Below are 21,138 nucleotides of genomic sequence, written 5' to 3' on the forward strand. Positions count from 1 at the left end.
GAACTAGTCAATATTTTGACCAACTAAGAATATAAATGAAAATAAAATTAATGAAATAAAAATAAATGAAAATTTAAAATGTCTGTCATTTACAGTTTCCATTCTAAGGCCTCTTCTGAATGACTAATGTCCTCAAAGACTTACCATGACATATATAAGTATTTAGGACAGTCCAAGTTTGATCTTTTATTTTCTAAGAGCTTTCCTTGATTTAATGTCCCTTCTTCTAAAAACCTCTCCTAACTGTCTCATTTTCTTCTTCCACTAGCTTGGAAATCTGTGTGAAAAAATCTTATTACTACTTACAGTTTTTATTCTCAGCATCTGAACATCTCCAACTATTACTGTTATGTTCTCTTATAATTCTAACACTGGAGCTTCTACAGCCTTCACACCCTCAAGATTCTAGATCCAAAACTCCATCAAGACATTCTGGCTTCTAAATGCCTTGACAATTCCCATTCTCTGCCCATGAATATCTCCCACTCTCTCTATTCTAGTCTCTCCCAACATTGATATTTAAGCTTCTACAATCTCATTTATTTAAGAACTCTGGATTAGAAATTCATTTCAAGCTAAGATAGTCTATGATCTACCTTCCATTCCCAAACTAACATTTGGTCTTCAACTTTCTATCCCAAATTAGGACATTTAGAGGAGAAACGGACCTCCTAGCTAGAAAATTCTATATTCTAGGCTCTTGAATGTCTCCAATATTTCTCCCTGCAAAGTACCAGAAAGCATTTGATAGCATTCAAAATTCTAAGGCCCTTTCTAGCTCTAACATATTTGTTCTAAGGTTGTACCTACTAAAGAGTTGATTAGATAGCCATTTGTAAGATTTTTCATTCAAAGGCCCCTTCGAGAACAAATGATTTATGTATTCTCAGGGCTCTTCAAGCTATTAAATATGGAGGGTTTTTAGAACATACCATAGTCTAAATTTCTGTGTTCTAGGTGTTCTCCTGGTTCTGATTTCCTTTCTTCTAAGGACTGTCCTACAGTACACATTCTCTTTTCCATGACTACTCCCAAACCCTACACTCTCTGTGTTAAAATTCTCCTATTTCTAATAATTTATATTCTCAGTCCTTGAAAATCTCCCCTTTTTTTCTAATCTCCCCCAACAATGACATTATAGCTGCTCCAGCCTCATCCAGATGAGAATTCAGGATGAGAAATTTCCTTCAAGCTTAGATATTCTAGGTTCTAAGTGCCCTCTATGAGCTAATATTCTGATTTCACTTTCCAGTCCAGATTGGTATGTTCAGAGACAGAATTTAACTCCTACCTAGAAGATTCTAGAACCTAAACTCTCAGCAATTTCCCACATTCTACCTTGAAGTGTCTTCCTATCTGCTTTGGTTCTAAAGCCACACCATCCCATTATCTGGAGAGTTTATTTTTATTAATTATATTATGACAATGCACATAGATCTTATAGATATACTGATTTCAAATCATAAGTCATTGTCTTTTATGAGTCCTTAGGAGATAACACCTTGTTTTTATGTCCAAAAATATTCTACATTTGTTGTCACTAATAGTAATAGCAGCAGTAATTTTTATTAAAGAAGGACCTGCTGGGAGCCTCTTTTGTTTCTCTGTGCAAGTTTTTATGGTTCCTTAAAGGTTTTTTGGCTAGACAAAAAATACAATACTCTCACCAAACCTTTTTGGCAATGTGAATGAAGATGTAAGGTGATTTATTTTAACAAATAAATGACCTCATAAAATTTACTTTCTTGGTTTTTTTTTTAATTACCAGAATTGGCCAATATTTTTGGCAAACAAGAGCATATATTTAAATAAATTATTTCAACTTGTGGTATTTTCCATTATAAGCTCTATCCAAGGCTTATGATTTATGATCTCAGAGCACTCCAAGCTATGACATATTGTGGTTTTTAGGACACTCCAAGTTCTGACTTTTTGTAGTCTAAGGTTGCTCTGAGATATCTTCTTCCAAGGGTTCTCCTACTTTCTCATTAACCTTTCCATGACTATTCACAGGCTGAAATTCTCCTGCTTCTGACAATTTCCATTCTCAGTACCTCAACATCTCCCACTCTCTGTTCTAGTCCCTCCCAACACTGACATTCCAGATTCTACAACTTTATCTAGTTCTGGATTCTGGATTTGAAATTTCCTTCTGGCTCAGACATATTGGTTCTAAGTGTTCTCCCTGTTCTAAAATTCTGGCTTCACTTTTCCTTTCAACTTGAGACATTTAGAGGCAGTACTTACTGACTCACTAGGAAATTCTATATTCTAAATTCTGAGCTACCGCCAACTTTTCTCCTTGAAGCCCCTAAGTTCATTTTTCTAAAGACCTTCCAAGTATGACATTTCAGGATCTAAAGAAATACCTTCCTATGATCAATAAGATGTTTTTGTTTTCTTTAAGGTTTTTCCTTCATCATTGTTACTATGACCTTTCCAGGTCTGACACTTTTGGTGCTAAACTAACACCTTCTTATGATTTATAAGGGTTCCCCCCCACCCATTTTTTAATTGATTGGATCATTATTATAATGCATCTAGGTCTTATTGATATAGAGATTTCAAAATATAAACTGTGTTCATTATAAATACTCTTTATGTAAGATTTTGTTTTGTAGCCAAAAAGATTCTATATTCTTTATCATCATAGTATAATAGCAGTCTTTACCCAAAAAGGAAATACATAGAACTGTATTTGTTTCAATGTTCTTTCTGCTTTTTGGTTTTGGTTTTGGTTTTTTGGGGTTTTTTAACTAGCCAAAAAAGGTCAATACTGTCATCATATCCATTTGTCTTATGGTTGAGGATATAAGATTTTTGTTTGTTTTTAACCTTCACAAGTATTTGATAGAAATTAAACTGATATAAATGAATGATTTATACAAAAAAGATCTACCTTCTTGGTTTTGGGAGTTCTTTTTATCTAAAAAGTAGTACTTTTATCTAAAAGTAGCCAATATTATGGCTCACTAAGAATACATACAAAAATTTAAATCTTTCCCATTTATGATATTTTCCATTCTGAAGTCTCTTAAGAGACTTGATATATTTTCTCAGTTTTCCAAGTGATGTCATGAAAGTTTTTAGGACATTCCAGGACTTACCTTTTGTCTTCTAGGTGCTCTAATCCTTTTGATATCCATTCTTCTAAGTGCTCTCCTAATTCTCTCATTCTCTTCTCCATGGTTACTACCAAGTCTGACATCCTATTTACTAAAATCCTCCTGCTTCTTACAATATCTATTCTCAACCCAAGGATATTTCCCATTCGGTGTTCTAGCCTCTCCTAACATTGACATTCCAGCTCCTACAATTTAATCCAGCTCAGGACTCTAGATTAAAAATATCTAGGTCCTAAGAGCCCTCACTAATAGAATATTCTTATTTTCCTTTCCATTCCAAATTGGGGTAATCAGAGACAATCCTTATCTCCTGGCTAGTAAATTGTGAATTAGAAATTTCCTTCAAGTTCTAAAATTCTGGCTTCATTTACCATTCCATTTTGAAACATTTAAAGGCAGGACTTAATGCCACACTAGGAAATTCGGTATTCTTAGCCCTAAGCTACCTCCAACTTTCCCCCAAAAAATATTAACTAAATGCTCAGATTTTCACTATTCTAAGGACCTTCCAAGAAATTACATTTTGAGATCAAAAGGAATAACCTATTATGACCTATAAGGTTTTTTATATATAAGTTTTTTTTTTAATTGGATCATTATGAGATTCCCAGCTTAGAACTTTTTTGAAGACTATGCCCTCCTATGATTTTTAAAGTCTTTATCTGATTTTTTTATTGACTTTATTTTTATCACAGACACTTAGGGGATTAGGGACATAATGATTTTGAAACATAAGACACACCCCCTTTTAATTCATCTTTATGTAACACCAAGTTTTGTGGCCAAAAAAGAGTCTGCATTCATTATTGTTAATAGTAATACCAATAGCAGTCTTTACCAAAGTAGGAAATGCATGGAATTCTATTTCTGCATGCTAATGTTTGGGGTTAGGGGCAAGGATAGCCAAAAAATAGTGATGTGAGATTTTTTTAAAGCATCACTACTGAGCTAATCTATTATTATATATGCAATTATTATTGCAATAAATTGTTAGTTTTATAGGAAAAGTCAACAATCGTATTTTTTTTAATTAACTCAAACTGGCTGATGCCTTTCTGCCCCTAAGAGTATATATTTATAGCATTTTCCATTTTAAGTTCCTTTTAGGGCTGAGGATTTATGTTTTCAGAACACCATCTCTTGCTATCACATATGTTCTTTTTTCAGACATTATAAATTCTGAACTTTTTTTTCTAAGGTTTCCCTTTGTTCTGATAAGCTTTCCTCTAAGGGTTTTTCTTCTTTTTTTTCCTCTTTTCCAGGCCATGCTCTATTTAGTCATTGTTTGGGTCCTCATTGACTCAGATTCAATGTAAATAGCAATTGTTTCTATTTAGGCCAGAAACTCTGAGCGTCTTCCCCTCTCAGATTCATTCCTTCACTTATTTATTTATTTAGTTTTTTTGGACTAAGCTGAAGCCTAGATTACTGTCTTAATAGCTACCTTTCCTTAATCACTGAATGGGTGTGGCCTCAATCAAACAAAGACCAGATGAAGACCATAGCTTTAAAAGGCCAAGATCTCCCACTGCATCCAGGGCCATCTCCAGTCATCTTGATTTATCTCTGGCCAGTGGACCCAGATGGCTCTAGAGGGGAAAATGAGGCAGGTGACCCTGCACAGCCCTCCCTCCCTCAAATCCAATTCACTTGTATGTCATGGCATTGCCTCCCTGATGTCATATCTTTTTTGAGAACAAAAGTCATACAACTTCTGTGAAGCTACTCTGAGGTCTGATCTTCAATATGCTATATAATTCCACTGCTTCTGACAATATCCACTCTCAGCCCCTAAACTTCTCTCACTTTCTTCCTTTAAAAAACCTTCCTAAATCTAATATTGCAGGCTCAAATTTTTCCTCCAGTTTCAGGATTTTGAATTTCGATATGCTCAGACATTCTCATGTCTAAATCTCTTCCCAGATCTAAATATTCTGATTCTCTGACCCATTCAAGTTCTGATATTCAGAGCCATGACTTACATTCTAGCTAGCAAAGTCTGTATTCTATGTTCCTTGAAACTTCCAATATTCTTCCCCTAAAATCATCTTGAAGGCTAGACATGCTAGATTCTAGCAAACCTGAAGTTGTAGTTTCTCACACTACAACTTCCCAGGACCTAAAAAGGCCCTTTTATTCCTGTAACTTCTTCAATTCTATGTATTTCAGTAACTTTCCTCTATTTTATCATTACAATGATTCCAAAGCCCCAATTCAATTCCTTTTAATTCCAAAGACTTAGAACCTAATTTCATTCCTCCCAGGAAAATGCTCCACAATAATTATCATTAAGAGGAATATTGATACCTATCTTTCCTGACCAAGAAGCTGAAGGTTGTTGGAAAGTTTTCTTATTCTTTTTTATTATTGTTTTCAGGTAAATGAGGCACAACTTTTCACCTTGCAAGATTGTGTGGGTGTTTGAAGACCTCAATTTTCATTCAAAGCATCAATGTTGTATCCGATAGAAAATATACTGACATGAATGATTAAACTCTTCCCCAAAATGTAATGACTTCTTGTTTTTTTAATCATCTGGTTCTTCCCCATACTTTGGTTTACTGAGCATATTACCAAGCGATTTTTTTTTCCTGAGGCAATTGGGATTAAGTGACTTGCTCAGGGTCACACAGCCAGGAAGTGTTAAGTGTCTGAGGTCACATTTGAACTCGGGTCCTTCTGACATCAGAGTTAGTGCTCTATCCACTACACCAATTAGCTGCCTCTACCAAGCAATTTGCTTTCCAGAGACAATATTTTCGATTAGAAAGTTAATGATTTACTACCATTTCCTGGCACCCTCAGCTCTGGTATTCTCTACTTTCAAGACCTCTCTAACTTCTGTCTTCTATATTTTAAAGATTAGATTTGCTCTAATGCCCCTTGCTTTAAATGCTCTCTACTTGTGCCATTTCATGATTTATAGATACTTCTGGTTCTGACTTCTCTGTCCCAGGGTCCCACTAACTAGAAATTTCTTTTCTCAGGCTCTGAATATCTCTCACTTGCTATCTTCTAAGGTACCTTCCAAAGTCGTAGGACAGGCTCTGGTGGCCCATGTTGACTTGGAAATTCTATACAACACAGAGAATACCTATTCCAAGTGACATCCCGATTCTGATATTATAATATCTGTGAAGATTCTTATGATGAGGTACGAGAATTGAGGGTAAGAGATCCCCTCTGGTCAATGTACAGACCCCTTGCCAAAGAATTTGCAAACCCGAAGTCTGTGGTAAAAAGGGTTTTATTTACATTTAAGAAAAAAGAGTGCTAAAAAGATAGCCTTCTTAGTGGGTAGATCCTGTTTAGGAATTAACAAAGGTGCACTAAGAAAACAGTCCATTAAGAAGATAGCTTTCTTAGCAGGTCAACACCTGATTAGGAATTTGGCAAAGATTCAGGGGTCAGAATTGTCTTTTATTAGCCATCTGAGGCTTTACTGGGGTTTGCCTAGGCCCCAGGCCCCCCCATCCTCCCCTCCCTAGCTAGGAGCAGTTCTAGGGACTAATCTCCAATTCAAGAGAGGATGGTGATTAAGCCTCTGGCCGAGATCTTCAATTGAATGAGATTACTTATCTTGGGAAGGGTGCTATCTGGGAAAGGTGTGCTCCTCCCAGGGGAGAGCTTGAGACCCCAAATCACCCTTTCCCCACAGATTAAAGGGGACATATTTCATATCATTTCCCCCCCCAAAAGATCTCAGTTTATATCACTAATATCTGACATTCATAATCCATATTGCTCTAGCATGCTATATTCCAGTCTTTCTCTTTCCTCAGACCTTCTCTTTTAAAGGGAAATTCAAAATTCAGATACTCAATGTTGTAAGGAACCTCCCAGTGCTAACATTTTTATGTTGGAAGGCCTCACCCTGCTATAATGAAGGAGGTTTGTTTCCTTTTTTCCGATTTTTTAATATCTTTACATATGTACTTAAATAATTCAATGATTTAAAAGCAAAAGTGGTATCCCTTTAAAACTAGGAACATGACACCTTATTTTTCTGTAAAAATATACTAGTTATGATAATTATTAAGATCAAAACACTCTATTAATGAAAAATGCATGGGATTCTTTTGTTTTCAATGTGCCTTTGGAGTTCTATTGGAACTTAAAAAATTAAGAGTACTTTCATCATACTCTTTTGGCTGAGGAGATAAGATTTTTTAAAGACATCAACAATGGGCTAAGTCATATTAAGTCAAAGTTTTGCCCCATTAAGAATATACATGAAAATAAATATTTGCCATTTATGTTATTTCTCATTCTAAGGTCTCTACCAAAGCTGAAGATTTATATTGCCAGATCCTTTTCAGCTATCACCTGAGATAATTTTTATTACATTCCAAGTTCTAACCTTTTGTGTTCTAACAGATTTCTTCACTATGATATTTTGTTGTTATTGTTGAATCATTTCAGTCATGTCCATCTTTTTGTGACCCAATCTGGAGTTTTCTTAGCAAAGATACTGAAGCGGTTTGCCATTTCTAGCTCATTTTACAGATGAGGAAACTGAGGCAAACAGGGTTAAGTGACTTCTCCAGGATCAAACAGCTAGTAAGTATCTGAAGCTACATTTGAACTCAGGTCTTCCTAACTCCAGTCCTGGTCCTGTATTACATATCTGCCCTATTTCTGATATCCCTCAGTGTTTCTATTTATTCTTATTCTCTTCTCTATGGCTACTACAAGTCCTGTTTTAAAATTCCTCTGCTTCTGACAATTTCCATTCTCAACCTCAAAACATTTCCCAATCTATATATTTTAATCCCTCATAATTCTGACATTGCAGCTTTCATCCAGCTCCAAATCCCAGATTGCAAATGTCCTTTAAGCTCTAATAGCCTAATATCCTAAGCTCTAATGTCCTTTAATACCTAAGTATTAGGTTTTACTTCTAATAGACTGGCTTCACTTTGTGTCATTCAGAAGCAGGACTTAACTCCTAACTAGAAAATTCTGTAGTATAAGCTCTTGACTATATGGAAGGCAGAAAATTCAGTGTTCTAAGAATGTCTCCAAAACATGACATTTTTGGTTCTAAGGTCACACTCTTCTGTGATCTATATATTTTTTTCCCAAGGGAAGTTTTTAAAACACTCAAGTTCTGACTTTTTGTCTTCTAAGAGATCTCCTTTCTCTGATATTCCTTCTTGTGAGTGTTTTAACTCTCTCATTATCTTCTTCATAGCAATGCCCAAGCTGACAATTTATTCACTAAAATTCAATCCTGACAATTTCATTCTCAGTCCTGAACATATCTCCTTTTCTGTGTTCTAATGCCTTTTAAAACTGAAATTCTGGTTTCTAAAACCATATCTAGAAACCTCATTCGAATTCTATGTCCTAAATGCCATTCCTGATACCATAGTCTGGTTTTTCACATTTTGTTTCACATTGGTACATTCCAAGACAGAACATAACTCCAAAATACTATTGTGAGTTCTCAGCCACCTCCAACTTTCCCTCTTAAAATGTACTTGGAAGCCCAGACACTCAGTGTTCTAAAGACATTCCAGCACATGATTTTTGGTTCCAAATAGTCAAAATATTCTGTGACACAAAGAGTTATTTCTTAATTAATTATATTATTTTAAATGCAAATAAGTCTTACTGGTATACTGATTGTGAAACAAATGTATGCTCTAATGAATCCTAGGCAATTAACACTCTAGGCTTTATTGTTGTTTTCCAAAAATACTCTGCATTTATTATCATTTGTAGTAATTATTAGCAATCTTTACAAAAGAAGGACCTGCAGAGAATGGCATATGTTTTGGTGTTTAGATGGGGGGGGGGGGAATAGCCAAAACAAATAGATAATACCCTCATTTTAGTGAGATTTGGAACTAAGAGTGAAGATGTGGGATGTTTTTTAAGCATCACCAATGTATAATATAAATTAAATTAGAAAAAAATGAATGATCTCAAAATGAAAAATCTACCTTTTATTTTTAAATGACCAGTAATGCCCATATTTGGACCCAATAAGAATATATTTGAAAATAAATCTTTGAGAGTTGCAATATTTTCCATTCTAAGACCCCTTCTAGAGCAGATGATTTATGTCTTTAGAGCCCTTCCAGGTATTAAATATGGCATTTTGTAGGACACTCTGTCCTGGGTTTTTTTGCATGTTTGTGTGTTCTAAAGGCTTCCTCTGTTCCTATGTCACTTCTTTTAAGTACTTTCTGACCTCTCATTCTCCTCTCCATGTCTACTCCCAATTCTGACACACTGAGCTAAAATATTACTGCTTTTGACAATTTCCTTTCTCGGCCCCTGAATATTTCCCTCTCTCTGATATAGTCTTTCCCAACATTGAAATTCAGAGGCAAGATTTAACTCCTAGTTAGGAAATTCTGTCCCAAATTTTTCATTAAGTCATACCTGGAAGAGCAAAAATTCAGTATTCTAAGAATATTACAAGATGACATTTTTGGTTCTAAAACCACAAAACCCTAGGATCTACAAAGTTTATATTTTCATTTTTAATTTGATTATCATTACAATGTACATAGGTGTTACTGATATACTGATATTGAAACATATGGCACTTTTTATTTAAAAATATGCCATATGCATTATCTTTAATAATAATATCAAAAATCATTGACCAAAGAAAGAACTATAGAAATGGCATTTTTTTTGGTTGCAAAATTTTTTGCAAATTTGGTTGCAAAAATTTTGAAGGATTTAAGGAAGTTTGTTGGCTCACCAAAAAACAGAAGCACTCTAACCAAATCTTTTTGGCATGGTGGTTGAAGATGTGATTTAAAAAAAAAACCCATCACCACTTAAATGGAAATAAATGAGTGACCCCCTATGAAAAAATCTTCCTTATTTTTTAAGTTACCTAGACCCAGCTATTAGTTAGCCACATATATATGAAAACAAATCTCTGTCTTTGGGATAGTTTTCATTTGAAGGACACTTTCAGAGAAAATGATTATGTTCTCAAAGAGCTTTTAGTATTAAATATAGTAGTTTTTAGAACAAAGATCTGATATTTTATATTCTAAGGACTCTCATCACTCTGACATGCCTTCTTTGAAGTGTTCAAGGACCTCTCTCATTCTCCTCTCCATGGCTACTCCAAAATCTAAAATCCTGTGTGCTAAAATTCTCCTGCTTATGACAATTTCCATTTTCAGCCCAAGAATATCTCCCTTTTTCTGTTTTAGTCCCACTAAACACTGACATTCCAGCTTCTACAAACATATTTAGCAAATGTTCCTTGATTTGAAATTCCACCAAGCTCAGAAAGTTTAGATTCTAATTACCCTCACTGATTTAATGTTCTGTCTTCACTTTCCACTCAAAATTGGAACATTTAGAGAAGGGACTTACTGCCTTGGCAAGAAATTCTGTATTCTAAGCACACAGTTACCTGCAACTTTCTCCTTTGAATGGTCCCTGGAAAGTCTGATATTCAGTATTCTGAGGACCTCCCAAGAGGTCCTTCTTTTGAAGAAAAGCCTTCTTTTGATCTATATAAGGCAAGACTTACCTATTATATATAATGTTAAGACAGTCTATAATCTAATCTATAGCCTATCCCCCCTTACCGAACCACTGCCTTGTCCTGGCAAAGGAGCTTGCATAACTCAATGAAACTATGAGCTATGCCATGTAAAGTTACCCAAGATGGACAGGTCATAGTGCAGAGTTCTTATAAAAGGTGATCTACTAGAAATGGAGATGGCAAAACATTCCAGTATCTTTGCCAGGAAAACCCCATGGAACATATTAAAATTATAAAAGATATGACACCAGAAGATGAGTCCCTCAGATTGTAACATACTATTAAGGAAAATGGAGACAATTACGAATATAAGAAATAGTAGTTGTGTCCGATTTTATATTCTTAGGCTCAAAGAGCACTATAGATGGCAATTATAGCCATGAAATTAAAAGGGGCTTGTTCTTTGGAAGAAAAACTATGACAAATCTGGACAGCAATATTAAAAATCAGAGATATCACCTTGTCCACAAAGGTTCATATAATCAAACTGTGGTTTTTCTAGTAGTGATATATAGCTGTGAAAGTTGGACTATAAGGAAATCTGAGCACTGCAGAATCAAGGCTTTTGAATGTAGTTTTCTTGGCAAAGACTTTTCAGAGTCCCTTGGACAGCAAGGAAATCAAATTAATCAATATCTAAAGAAATTAACCCATATTATTCACTAGAACGTCAAATACCAAAGCTGAAGCTTAAATATTTTGGCCACAGGATGAGAAAACAGGATTCATTGGAAAACACTGATTTTGGGAAAGGAAAGGCAAAAGGAAAAGAGATTGGTGGAGGATGAGATGGATAGAGAATGTATAGTGGAGGATAGAAATATCTGTTGTACTATGGTCCATGAGGTCACAAAGAGTCTAAGAGGACTGAACGACTGAACAACAGCAAAGGTCTCAGCTGCTTCCAAAATTCATTTTTCAAATATATTTGCAAATACAAAACATTCAATGTTTTAAGGACTTTCCCAGCCCTGACATAGTTTATTTGAAGGCAGCACACTGCTATAGACTAGGAAGTTTCTTTTCTTTTAAAAAAAAATTGCATATTGTTCAATATAATGATTCTCAAGCATAATCCACTAAGATCTACTGCATTAAATCTTGTTTATTTGCCCAATAGACTATATTGATTGTCATTAATAGTAAGAAAATATAAGCCTAGGCCAAGAAGGATGAGAGCAGACATGGCTTTCTGTGACCTCCTCTGACCTTTCTCTCAAACCAACAGCAGATTAAGCCTCTAAACTTTTTTTGAGGTGACAGAACCCACGAATATTTGGAGTATAGCACATTCCCAGAAGAAGATACCTTGGAAGATCTTCAGAACAGGTCTGTTTCAATTGGGCAAGGGGACAGTGTGTGAGCCCAGACCACAGCACAGGGAGACGGGACAAGGAGCTGGGGCAGGGAGTCAGAGCATTGCTGCATCCACACACTGGGGAACCTTCTGTGAGCCTCTTACGCTACTGTGTCCTGATTGCAGTTGAGTGGCTTACTAGATTTGCTGCAAGACATCCAAAAGCCAATACAAAAGGCAAATTGTAAGCCACTGAACCCCAGAAGAACTAGGCACCTAGCCACGCCTACCCAGCACCAGGAAGTCAGTCAAAAACGCCACACACAGGGCAAACTAAAGATGCTGTCACTCTTTTGCCCAAAAAGCAGAAATCAACCTTTAAAAAATGAGCAAAAAAGTAAAAATAACTTTGACCACAGACAACTTTTATGGAGAAAGAGAACAGATCTCAAACCCTGAGGTTCCCAAAGGCAAATTAACTCCAGATGAAGCCGCAAAGGGAAAATATGAGCTGGTCCCCATTTCACAGGGTCTTCTTCAAAGATGGCATAAAGGATCTTAAAAGAGAGTTAGAAGAAAAATGTTGAAAGAAAATAAGATCTTTGCAAGAGGGTATGGAAAAGGAAAAACAGAAATTATCTGAAGAAAAAGCCTTAAAAATAGATTTGATGAAATGGGAAAAGCATATAACTCCTTACAAAATAGAAATGAAAAAGATACCTATTCATTGAAAAACAGAATTTCTGAACAAATGAATGTGAAAGACTCAATAAGACTATAAGAATCAGTCAAACAGAACCAAAAAATGAAAAAAATAGAAGAAAATATGAAATACTTCCTGGAAAAAACAACTGACCTGGAAATCAGATCTAGAAGAAACAATTTTAACTATTTTTGAACTTCCTGAAAGTCATGATAAAAAAAAGACCCTAAATATTATCCTTCAGGAAACCATAAAAGAAAAATGCCCTGATGTTCTAGAATCAGAAGGTAAAATAGCTATTGAAAGAATTCACCAAACACCTTCTAAGACTCCAAATTTAAAACCCCAAGGAATATCATGGCTAAATTTCAGGAGTATTGGACCAAGGAAAAAATATTACAAGCATCCAAAAAGAAACAAATTAAATACCAAGGGGACACAATAAGGATAACCCAGAACCTAGCAACTTCCACCTTAAAAGATCAAAGTGCCTTGAAAAAAATATTCTGAAAGGCAAAGAAATTTGGATTACAGTCAAGAATAAGCTATCCAATTAAAATTAGCATTATCTTTCAAGGAAGAAAATGGACATTCAGTGATACAGGTGAATTTCATCTATTTCTGATGAAAAGACCTGCTTGAGCTGAGCAAAAAAAAAAAAATGATCTCCAAATAGAGAACACAAGAAAAGCATAAAAAGGTAAAAAGAAAAGAACTCTTGAGAACCATATTTCTGTTATGGGTATACTTAGAGAGTGTGGATATAATTTGATTTTATTATGCTAATATGAAAAAATAACAAGAGGCAGAAAGGGCATTGTACTGGAAAAAGAGGAACATGGAGGTAAAATGAGGGAACTTACATCTCATGAAGAGGCAAAGACCTACCATAATTGAGGGTAAGAAAGGGAAATGGGCATTGTACGAATGTTATTCTCATCAGATTTGGCTCAATTATTTTACAGTTCTAGAAAAATTTATAACAAAGTTCATCTGGAAGAACAAAAGGTCAAGAATTTCAAGGGAATTAATGAAAAAAATGCTAATGAAGGTGGCCCAACTGTGCTAGACCTAAAACAGTATTATAAAACAGTGGTCATCAAAAACCTACTGGCTAAGAAATAGAGTAGTTGATTAGTGGAACAGGTTAGGTCCACAGGACAAAAGAGTCAATAACTATGGCAAAATGGTGTTTGACAAACTCAAATATCCCAGCTTTTGGGATAAGAACTCAGTATTTGACAAAACCTGCTGGGAAAATTGGAAACTAATATGGCAGAAACAAAGCATTGACCCACACCTAACACCATATGCCAAGATAAGCTTGAAATGGGTCCATGATTTAGACATAAAGAGTGATATTATAAGCAAATTAGAAGATCATAGGATAGTTTACCTCTAAGATCTGTGGAGGAAGGAATTTGTGACCAAAGAAGAACTGAAACTCATTACTGAACACCAAATAGATAATTATGATTATATTAAGTTAAAAAGTTTTTGTACAAACAAAATTAATGCAGACAAGATTAGAAGGGAAGCAATAAATTGAGCAAACGTTTTTATAAGTAAGGGTTCTGATGAAGGCCTCATTTCTAAATATATAAAGAACTGACTCAAATTTATAAAAATTCAAACCATTCTGCAATTGATAAATAGTAAAAGGATATGAACACACAATTTTCAGATGAAGAAATTAAATCCATTTATAATCATATAAAAAGGTGCTCTAAATCACTATTGATCAGAGAAATGCAAATTAAGACAACTCTGAGATACACTGAGATATGTGTAGTGACATCTCTCAGATTGGCTAAGATGACGAATGTTGGAAGGGATATGGGAAAACTGGGACACTAATACATTGTTGGTGGAATTGTGAACAGATCAAGCCATTCTGGAGAGCAATTTGGAACTATGCTCAAAAAGGTTTTTTTTTTTTTTTAATTTTATTTATTTATTTATTTTAAATAGCTTTTTATTTACAAGTTATATGCATGGGTAATTTTACAGCATTGACAATTGCCAAACCTTTTGTTCCAATTTTTCCCCTCCTTCCCCCCACACCCTCCCTTAGATGTATGCTCAAAAAGTTATGAAACTGTGCATACCCTTTGATCCAGCAGTGTTTCTACTGGGCTTATATCCCAAAGAGATCTTAAAGGGCGGAGAGGGACCCACATGTGCAAAAATATCTGTGGCAGCCCTCTTTGTAGTGGCAAGAAACTGGAAAATGAGTGAATGCCCATCAATTGGAGAATGGCTGAGTAAGTTATGGTATATGAATGTTATGGAATATTATTGTTCTGTAAAAACAACCAACAGGATGATTTCAGAGAGGCCTGGAGAGACTTCATGAACTGATGCTAAGTGATTAAATGAGCAGAACCAGGAGATCATTATACACGGCAACAAGACTATACAGTGATCAATTCTTATGGATGTGGCTCTTTTTAACAATGAGATGATTCAAACCTTCCAATTGTTCAGTGAAGAAGAGAGTCATCTACACCCAAAGACAGGACTGTGGCAACTGAGTGTGGACCACAACATGGTATTTCCACTCTTTCTGCTTTTGTTTGCTTGGATTTTGTTTTCTTTCTCGTTTTTTTTCCTTCTTGATCCGATTTTTCTTGTGCAGCAAGATAACTGCATGGATATGTATACATATATTGGATTTAACATATTTTGACATATCTAACATGTATTGGATTACCTGCCATCTAGGAGAGAGAGTGAGGGGAAGGAGGAGAAAATTTGGAACACAAGGTTTTGTAAGGTCAGTGTTGAAAAATTACCCATGCATATGTTTTGTAAATAAAAAGCTTTAATAAAAAAGTCAGTCTTTATTTGAAAAAAAAGAAACTGCATGGAATTGCATTTCTTAAACTGTTTTGGTCTTTTCTGTGGTTTGAGGGCTTTCGTTTTAGATTTAGGGTTAATAGATCATACTTCCAACATACCCATTTGTTGGTGTGGTTGAAGATGTGCCTTGTGGGTTTTTTGTTTGTTTTAAGTAAGTATAATATAAATTAAAATGGAAAAAACTTATTAATCCCATAGAAAAAAAGTACTTTCTTCTTGTTTTTTAATTTCATTTAAACTGGCCAACATTTTGGTCAACTGAGAATGTATAATAAAATAAAACCTTCTAGCTTAGTGTATTCTTAAGACATTCCAGGCCTGATGATTTTATCTTCTTGAACACCTCCCTACTAATTACATTCCAAGGTATTAAGGGCACGTCTATTTCTTATATGCTAGGTTCTAAGAGTTCTCTTCCATCTGACATCCCTTCTTCTAACTGCTCTCCAAATTCTCTTTTTTATTCTCTTCTCCATGACTACTCCTAGGCCTGACACTCTGAAGGCTATAATCCAATGTTTCTTACAATTTCCATTTTCAACCTCTAAACACCTCTCATTAACTCTGATCTAGTACCTTTCAACACTAACATTAGAGCTTCTACAGTCTCATCTAGCTCAGGATTCTGGATTCAAATTTCCTTCAAGCCAAAACATTCTAGGTTAAAAATACCCTTCCTGATCGGATATTCACTTTCCTCTCCAAATTGAGACATTCAGAGAAGGGAATTATCTCCTAGTTAGGAAATTCTATATCCTACACTCTCAGTCACCTCCAACTTTCTCCTTTGAATGGTACCTGGAAACCCAGATATTTACCATGCTTCCTAGCATATGAACCTTCATAGATTCAACATTTTTGGTTCTAAAGCCATTAATTTCCCCCCCCAATTTTTGGTTTTAGGATTATTATTACAATTTTCATGTGTCTTACTGATATTTTGGTTCACCAAAAAAAGTTCTCCCTTATAAGTTCTCTTTATGTAGCCAAAAATATCCTAAATTTGTTATTATTAATAGTAAGTCTTCACCAAAGAAGGAATTTCATTGAATTGTTTTTCCAGGATTTTTTAACTAATCAAAAAATTGAGAGTATTTTCACCATATCTGGGGTAAAATATATTAAACTGAAATAAATTGTTGATCTTATCCTACAAATAAATTTTCCTTTTGTTTTTAAAATTAACTATTTTGGCCCACTAAGAATATATATGACTATAAATCCTTAACAGTTGTGATCTTTTCATTCTATGGCCCTTTCTGAAGTAGATGATTTATTTTTCAAAGCCCTCCCAACTATGGCATTTGTAGCTGGATGAAGCTGTAGAAGCTCTAATGGTAGTGTTGAGAGGGACTAAATCAGAGCTAATAGGAGGTGTTTAGAGGTTGAGAATGAAAATTGTAAGAAGCATTGGGATTATAGCCTGCAGAGTGTCAGGCCTAGGAGTAGTCATGGAGAAGAAAATGAAAGAGAGAATTTGGTCAGAGCACTTAGAAGAAGAGATGTCAGATTGAAGAGAACTCTTAGAACCTGGCATTATAAGAAATATTAGTGTCTTTATTTTATGGTATTTGGACACTACAAGTCGACTGATCTTTGTATCTATCATAAGGGCTCTCCTTCTTCTGATATCTCTTCTTTCAAGTGTTCTAACTTTCTTATTCTCTTCTCCATTCAATATGCTAAAAGGGCACATTGTCCTGACCATTTCCATTCTTATCCTCTGAACATTTCCTAGTCTCTCTGTTCTAATTCCTCCTAATACTGACATTGCAACTTCTACAGCCTCATCCAGTTCCAAATTCTAGGTTAGAATTTTCCTTTAAGGAAGTCCTGAAAATGTCAGTTCTAAGTGCTTTTCCAGATCTAATCTGCTTCTCTGTCCAACCCAAGTTCTGACATTCAGAGATATGACTTCCATCCTATCTAGCAAAACCCATTTTTCTATGCTCTCTGCCTCCCTTTAAAAATCTTTCCCCAAAATCATCATGAAGATCAGACATAATAGGTTTGAAGAACACTTCCAGACCTAAAATTCTAGTCTTTCAGACCACAACTTCCTAAGATCTAAAGGAGGCCGTTTATATCTTAAACTCTTTCAGTTCTATTGATTTCAGCAAGCTTCCTGCCCTATCATTATAATGCCTTTAAAGTACACAACCTATTCCTTTTCATTTCTAGGACTTAACAGCTTCTCTTTACACCAAATATATTGAGACAGCTAGATGATGTAATGGATAGAGCACTGATCCTAATGGCAAGAGGACTTAAGTTCAAATCCTGCCTCAGACACCTAACACTTACTAGCTGTGTGACCCTAGTCAAGTCACAAAACATCAATTGCTTCAGCAAATAAACAGATAATTAAAAGAGGAATATCAATAATACCATCCTTACCAGAGGGGACCAGAGGGAACCGCAGGGGACCAGCTTTTCTTTTCTGGCTTTTTTCCCCTTATGGAATAGTAATAACTGTCTTACCTGATTAAGAGACAGCAGTGGCCACAAGACTTTGTTTTGTTATTTTTTATTCCTTTTTGTTTTCAGGAAAATGAAAAACTGACCTGGCGCCTGTCACCTTCCACAATGGTCAGGTTGTTTGAAGACCTGGATTTTCATTCAAAGCATCACCTCTGTGTTGATATAAAATATATTGTTAGGAACAATTAAACTCTTCCCCCAAATATAATGGCTTTTTGTTTTTTAAATTACCTGGTTCTTCCCCATACTTTGGCCCACTGAGCACCTCACCAAGCAACCTCCTTCCAGAAATATGTTTTGTGTTCCAGGCCTGAATATTTACATAGCACCCCCATTTTTGACATTGTAAGGCCACTTTGATCTCTGACATTGTGTGTTCTAAAGGCTGTCTAATATTGCGGCTTCTATTTCTACTTCAAAAATGTGAAATTCAGAGGGAAAACAACTTTTAGGTGGGAAATTCTGTATTCTAAGCTCTCAGCCACCTCCAATTTTCCCTACTGAATGGTACATAGAAAGCCAGACATACAGTAAGGACCTTTCACAATACTACATTTTTGGTTCTAAAGAAACATCTTCCTATGGTCTATATGCCTTTTTCCAGTTTTAGGTTTTTTGGATTACTGTTACAAAGTAAATGTATTTTTCTGATACAATAATTTCAAAACATAAGGCTTCTCTCTTATATGTTCTCTGTGTGTCATGCCTTTTTTGAGGCAAAAAATATGGTATATTTATTAACATTAAGAGCAATGTCAATAACAATCTTTACCCCCCAAAAAAAGAAAGAAAGAAACTACATGGAATTTCATTTCTTTTGGTGTGCAAGTGTTTAGGGTTTGGATGGGAAGTGAAGGGTAGCTAGACAAAAAAATATAGTTCTTTCACCATCTTCTTTTTAGCTGGGTGGCTGAGGATGTAAGTTTTTTTTAAAGAAATACCACTGAGTTAACATATATTAAACTGGAATAAACTATTGATCTCCTATGAAAAATCTATTTTCTTTTTGCTTTTTAAATTAATTAGCAGTTGGCAATATCTTAGTCTACTAAAATATATTTGAAAATAAATCGTTGCCAATTATGATGATTTTTATTCTAAGGCCCCTTCTAGAAATTATGATTTTTGTTCTTAGAGTCCTCCCAGCTATAGCACATGAAAGTTTTGAGGGTGCTGTATGTTTGACTTTTGATGTTATCTCGTTTGTTGTGCTTAAAATTAACAAATTTAAAACCACGATTTAGAAACAACAAATTTTGCAAGTGACCAGGAGAAAAGACTTCAGATATAAAGGAAAAGAAATTTGAATAACATTCTGTTCCCACTAGAAAGTATAGGAAGGAACAGAATATATTTCAAACAGGAACACAATTCCAAAATTTGGCACACAAGATTTTGCAAGGATAAATGCTGAAAACTATCTTTGTATGTATTTTGAAAATAAAAAGCTATTATTAATTTTTTAAAGAAAGAAAAAAGAATGTAATCATCAGTGAAAAAAGACAAGACATTCAATAATAAAACAGTGAGTGAAACATTCTTTGAAAGAAAAGCTGATCTGAAGAGTTTGTTTGCTTCACAAATACCTCAGGTAACAGAAATGCAGGAAAGGTACAGGGATACAACAACAAAAGGACAACAACAACAAAACAACAGAGAGATTATTAAGACTTCTTTCTTACAAAGGAGATAGGGATGAAAGAAAAACATCAAATAAAAGTGATGGTAGAGACACAGGCTTAAAACATCACTGACTGGACCTTTCATCTATATCTATCCACCTACAGGTGAAACAGTCGTTTTTTGTAGAACTGTAATGATTCATACATTTTTTATATAAAGTGAGAATGTATTAAAAGAGAAATGGGAGTAAAAACTCAGAAGAGAATAGGAGATGAGCCCTAATCAAGTCAAAGGTATATAACAATTGTTGTGCCACAGTTCCCTTTAATTGTCCTGACTCGGTTTCCCTAATTGTCCTGACTCAGTTTCCCTAAATTGTCCTGACTCAGTTTCCCTAAATTGTCCTGTCTTGGTTTCCCTGAATTGTTCTGCCTCAGCTCCTAATTGTTCTGCTCAATCCTGTAACACCACCTCTCCCTCCTAATCATGATGATCCAGATAAGGAGAAAGACCTTCTAGCTTAGACATCCTCAGAATATTGGGTGTTTTTCCCCATCCCAATTTATCGGAATGTCCGGTGCCTCCCCTCACCCTGTCAGAACCGGTCTGATAGTCCGTTCCTGCTCTCAGTGCTCTGACTCCACTCCTGCCTCGGTCTATCCCTGTACTTGAGTCATGTGTGTATATATACTTCCTGGGAAGCACATTAGGGGCTGGATGCTTTGGACATCAGCCCTGGGGGGCAGCATGCCCCCAGCACGATCTCTCCCTTTCAAATAAAATATTAAAAACTCTCTAATCTCTATCTTGCCTCAATTTCTCTAGAATTACACAATGAAGGCAAATTAACTCTTGTAGTTTTTCAGGAAGAAAAGAGCATATAGGCAAAGGTGGAGGGAGAGAGAGAGGAAAATCTTGTTTCAGTGCAGAAATGGTGTTTCACTGATGAATTCTGCAATAAAGATATTCTATAAAGGAGATGAGGACCTTACAGTAGGTATTATCAGCAGAGATTTAATGCTTAAAGAGACCACTCAGATTGCCTCAGAAAAAAAGGGAAACAGTGGTCCTGGGGACAATTGAAAAACCCAAAAGAGGCATCCACCCATGGGCAAGATTTTGAGAAAAATGTGAGAGAAATGTCCAAAAAGGGGGGAAAAGTCAATAATAAACTGTATGATTAGAAACATAGAAAGGATCCTATCATGGGGCAATATCTTTCCTACAATTTTGAAGAATTGATACTTTGCTGAGTGAGGCATTAAATTAAAAAGAGGGTTGGAGCAAACTTTACAAGATAGTAACAGAAACTGTTAAAGAAAGAACAAAACATAAGTAACTTAACATTTCTAGTTAGTGAAAAATACAGAGAATAAAGAAGAACAAAATAAAGGCCATGAATCAAAGTAGAAAAGTCTAGAATAGGCAGAAAGGGAGAATTGAACAAAGAAAAGAATAAGGAAAAAAAAATCTAAAAAAAAAAAACTCATAGAAAAAACTTTTTTTTTAAATGAACAAG

General features: G+C 35.1%; 1 protein-coding gene across 4 annotated transcripts in view; it reads right to left on the reverse strand.

The window, feature by feature from the left end:
• The window catches only part of L1TD1 (LINE1 type transposase domain containing 1), a 39,004-nt gene that overhangs the window by 12,691 nt on the left and 5,175 nt on the right, over window positions 1-21,138 (reverse strand). For 3 of the 4 annotated variants that reach the window (XM_031945267.1, XM_031945268.1, XM_031945266.1), the window contains exon 2: window positions 18,080-18,148. The gene's annotated coding sequence lies outside the window, so the exon portion shown is untranslated. The other variant, XM_031945269.1, reaches the window with a different exon arrangement.

Source organism: Sarcophilus harrisii, chromosome X, assembly GCF_902635505.1.
Source record: "Sarcophilus harrisii chromosome X, mSarHar1.11, whole genome shotgun sequence".
Lineage (NCBI taxonomy): Eukaryota > Metazoa > Chordata > Mammalia > Dasyuromorphia > Dasyuridae > Sarcophilus > Sarcophilus harrisii.